This window comes from Tachyglossus aculeatus, chromosome 7 (genome assembly GCF_015852505.1).
Source record: "Tachyglossus aculeatus isolate mTacAcu1 chromosome 7, mTacAcu1.pri, whole genome shotgun sequence".
In the NCBI taxonomy this organism is placed as follows: Eukaryota; Metazoa; Chordata; class Mammalia; order Monotremata; family Tachyglossidae; genus Tachyglossus; species Tachyglossus aculeatus.
Window position 1 is genome coordinate 21828134 of NC_052072.1, and position 5115 is coordinate 21833248.

At 42.9% G+C, this 5115-nt stretch overlaps 1 pseudogene; it reads left to right on the forward strand.

Moving 5' to 3' along the window:
* Positions 1–2015: 2015 nt before the first annotated feature.
* On the forward strand, positions 2016–4736 carry LOC119930436 (annotated as a pseudogene).
* Positions 4737–5115: the final 379 nt, after the last annotated feature.

The window sequence follows — 5115 nt, forward strand, 5'->3', positions numbered from 1 at the left end:
CTTCCCAAACAGGTGACTCGGAGGGAGTCAGGGTGAAAGTCACTGTTGGCTGGAAAAGTTCTAAGAGGAAGAGAAATTCACTTAGGGGCCAGATAGAAAAAGGGCTGAGACTTTAAGCTTGTTGATACTGGTGACCCTCAAATCTTGATAAAACATGTTTTATCCCTGCTAATATCCCTGTTTTAAACCCTGCTAATTATCTGTCAAGTTAAGGCAGCTTACCTCAGAAAGAATTATTTTCCTTCTCTGGAGATTTCATATCCATTTATAGCAGCAGGAAACCCACAAACAGGACACCTTCATCCCTTTTCGATCCGTCTTTTCAAGAAACTTGGAGCTGGGCTTAGCAGTGGGGATCGATAATATCAGCCACCACCAAATTAATGCCTATTAGGCTTGATCTTGGGAGGAATTTCCTCCCTTAGTGTAAGCAGGCAGGGTAGGAGCTGTATGAACCCAGAGCAAACCATTAATTGACCAGCTGCAGAGGAGTGAAATGCATTCCAGGCTCCTGAAAAAGATGCTGGCTAACTTTACTCAGATGGGATTTTGCATTTAGGGTCTGGTCCATGTTTCACAGAACACACAGGGATTGTCCAGTTTGGACAAGTGGGATTTTCCCAGATTCTCTGATCTTAGAGCTGTTCCCACTCAACGCCTGCGTAGGTCTCAGGACCACAGGCTTGTTTAAGTGTTTCCAGAGCCCAGTCATAGCTCACATGAACTCATTCATTCATTCATTCATTCATATTTATTGAGCACTTACTGTGTGCAGAGCACTGTACTAAGTGCTTGGGAAGTACAAGTCGGCAACATATAGACAATGTCCCTACCCAACAACAAATCACTCTTAATGTGAAATAAGCAGGAAGTATGTGGACACATCTCAAATCCACATACCTACATTCAATATATTGCCCTTGACAGCAAACTGTCAAGATTTCTAGGGCCTCTGGAAGTCTGTCAACCCTTACTGTTAATTAAATGCCATCTCTGCCACTGTAACCCTTACACCATCCCCTGCTCTACTTTGAGAGCCTTAGAACACGCACCGATGGCATGGAAGGATCACCCTGTATCTACAGAAACTCAGGCTTTCATTGCCATAGCGAACAATTAGAAAAATGGCTAAAATGTGGATTAACCTGGCAAAGCAGTGTGGCCTTGTGGAAAAAGCACTGGCTTGGGAGCCAGGAGACCTGGGTTCAATTCCTGGCTCTACCAGTTGTCTCCTGTGTGACCCTGGGCAAGTCACTTCTTAGTTCTCAGCTTCCACATCTGCAAAATTGAGATCAAATACCTGTTCTCCCTCCATCTCAGAGTGTGAGTCCTATGTGGGGCAGGGACTGTGACATATCTGGTTGTATCATTTAGTACAGTGCTTGACACATAGTAAGTGCCTCATAAAAACCGTTATTATGTCACCAGTCAGCTGTCTGCAAACAATAATGATAATTGGTCTAGTGACAAAAACTCGGGTTTGGGATTAGAGGGTGTGAGTCCTAATCCCTGCTCTGCCACTTGTCTGCTTTGTGATCTTGGGCAAATCACTTAACTTTTCTCTGCCTCAGTTACCACATCTGTAAAATGGGGATTAAGACTGTGAGCCCCTTGTGGGACAGTGACCGTGTCCAACCTGATTATCTTTTATCTACCCCAGTGGTTAGAACGGTGCATGGTACATAGTAAGCACTTAACAAATGTCATACTTATTATTATTATTATAACTATGGTACTCCTTAGGAGCTGCCAACTCTGTTATATTGTACTCTCCCAAGTGCTAAGTACAGTGCTCTTTAAACAGTAAGCAGTCAATAAATATGATTGATTGTTTGATTACTACGTGCTGGGGTAAATACAAGATGATCAGACACAATCCCTGTCCCCCATAAGGCTTGCCTCCTAAGAGGAGAGAAAACAGTAATAGAATCCCTATTTTAAACATGGCCAAATAATAAAGAGCTGTTTGAAAGCTGGACATAACTGTGAGGGGCACAAAATGTTTACTGCGCCTGATGGAAGGTAACATACCACAAGTCTGTCATCCTCCCCCCAGCCAGCTTGGTACAAAGAGGCCAGTTCTCCATCAGGGTTGACTGGTGCTCTGCCCAGTTTGGCTAATGAGCATTGCTTTTACTCCTCACCTTTAATCAACTAATCAATCAATCAATAGTATTTATTAAGAACTTTCCATGTGCAAAACACCATACTGTAGCTTGGGAGGGTATAATACCATAGACTTGGGGGACACAATCGCTGCCCTCAAGGAGCTTAGAATCTAATGTGGGGAGTCACACATTCAATAAATTGCAGATGGAAAAGCAGCAAAATATAAGGATATATATATATCATCATATATATATATATATTATCATATATGTGTGTGTGTGTGTGTGTGTGTGTGTGTGTGTGTGTGTGTGTAGCGTGGCTTAGTGGATAAAGCACGGCCCTGGGAGTCAGAAGTACCTGGGTTCTAATTCCAGCTCCACCACTAGTCTGCTGCATGTCCTTGGGCAAGTCATTTACTTCTCTGTGCCTCAGTTACCTCATGTGTAAAATGGGGATTAGGAGTATGAGCCCTGTTTGGGAAAGGGGCTGTGTACAACCTGATTAACTTTACCCCAGTGTAAGTAATAATAACAATAATAATAATAATAATAATGATAATAATAATAATAATAATAATAATAATAATAATAGCATTTGTTAAGCGCTTACTATGTGCCAAGCATTGTTCTAAGTGCTGGGGGGATACAGGGTAATGAGGTTGTCCCACGTGGGGCTCACAGTCTTCATCCCCATTTTACAGATGAGGTAACTGAGGCACAGAGAAGTTAAGTGACTTGCCCAAAGTCACACAGCTGGCAATTGGTGTAGTAGGGATTTGAACCCATGACCTCTGACTCCAAAGCCCAGGCTCTTTCCACTGAGTGACAGTACAGTGCTTGGCACATAGTAAGCACTTAACAAATGCCACAATTATCATCATTATTATTATTATCATTACTATAAGTGCTGTAGAGGGGTGGGGAGAGTATCACCATTTTCCCACCTTGGGACAATATCCTGTAAACTCTAACCATTTCATTAACTGCCCATTTCCTATTTGAGATTTCCCCCTTTCCAGCCAGCAATTTCACTAGTTCAGTTCCAGTAGCTTCATTTAACTCCATTAACAATACCCTCTTCCCGGTTTAGGACTTGACTTGTTCACTACACATTAAATACCCCTTAGGTTGAAATTGATAAGGTCACTACACATTAAATACCCCTTAGGTTGAAGCTATAATGAGAGTCCTCCTGTAACTATTTTTACTTTAAACTCAGTGGCACGATGAGTGATAGGGCAAGCTCATCTTTGGGGAGCAGGATCTGAATACCGAAGCAACATGGACAGAGCCCTGCTAAATGTCACCATCACTTGTTGTCTTGTTTATGCCGTCGAGTCTTCTCTGACCCATAGCGATGCCATGGACACATCTCTCCCAGAGTGCCCCATTTCCATCTGCAATCGTTCTGGTAGCATTTCCATAGAGTTTGCTGGGTCAAAATATGAAAGTGGTTTACTATTGAGTCCTTCCGCTCAGTCAACTCGAGTCTCCACTCTTGACTCTCTCCCATGCCACTGCTACCATGGGAGAGGATTTTTTTAGCAGATTGCCTTCCACTTGCTAGCCACTGCCCAAGCTAGGAATGTAATGGATATGCCTCTGCTTGACTCTCCCTCCCATAGTTGAGATGGGTAGAGTACTGGAAACTCTCCAGGTGCAACGCTGAGAGGGGCCACCATCACTTAAAATAATGAAAAGCACAATGTTCAGATTGGAACCCAATAGGAAGGTGGTGAACTCGTTGTTCAATACCTGGCTGTCCTCACTGAACAAGCAACTGGGATTTCACTTCCTTTTTAACACACTCTCCAGTATCTGGCCATATTCAGAGAAGCAGTGTGTCCTAGTGGCTAGAGCACGGGCCTGGGAGTCAGAAAGACCTGGGTTCTAATCCCAGCTCTGCCACATGTCTGCTGTGTAACCTTGGGCAAGTCACTTTGATCTTCTGGGCCTTAATTCCCTCATCTATAAAATGGGGATTAAAACTGTGAGCCCCCTGTGGCACAGGGACTGTGTCCAACCCAATTAGCTTGTATCTACAATGGCGCTTAGAACCGTGCCTGGCCCATGGAAAGTTCTTAACAAACACCATCAATATTATTATTATTCATTGAACAAGTAACTGGGATTCCTCTTCCTTTTCAGAAGCTGATATACAAAGGGAAATCTCTAAAGCGAATAGAGCAATCATGGTCTTCCCTTGGAGTGGAACATAGTTCCAGAGTTGTGTTGGTTGGGAAAAGGGATAGTCCCAAGGAAGAAACAGAATTAAAAAAAAAAAAAACCTAAAAGATCTGGAGAAATCACTGGAGCAAGTATCCAACAAATTAGAAAATACTAATAAAGAGCTCACTGGCATCCAAAGGGGTTTCCTGGCAAAGAATGTGAAAGCTGAAGCTCAGCAAACTTAACAAGAAAATAAAAGGAACTGTTGAGCAGCTTTTGGAGATACTGGAAAAAATTGATTCATTAATACTGACAGAAAAAACCAGTGACTGCAGGCTGAAGAGGAAGGGTCTCATACAGAAGGGACAGTTTCTCTTTGACCAGTGTGACACAGTCAAGAGAAATATCAATCAGGAGATAAAACAGCTCCAGTCCAAGATGGTGGCACTGGCAGAATGAGGGTCTTCTTCCTAGAACAGGAGAGAATGCTGTGGTAGACTCCCAAATTTCAGCTATTGGTTTCTTTCTCAGTGTGGTCACCAGGGATTAGTGGCAGTCAGTCATCAGTCAATCCTATTTATTGAGCACTTACTGTATGGAAAACACTGTACTAAGCACTTGGGATAGTACAATATAACAATATAACAGACACATTCCCTCTCTACAGTGAGCTTATAGGTGTTCTGTAATCGGCAAACAAAGATGGAGTTTCTGGAGGAAACTCGGGGTGGCCTGGTGGAATCAGTCAGTCCATCAATCAGTCATATTTATTGAGTGAATACTGTGTGCAGAGCACTGTACTAAGCACTTGGGAGAGTGTGATGTAACAATTTAGCAG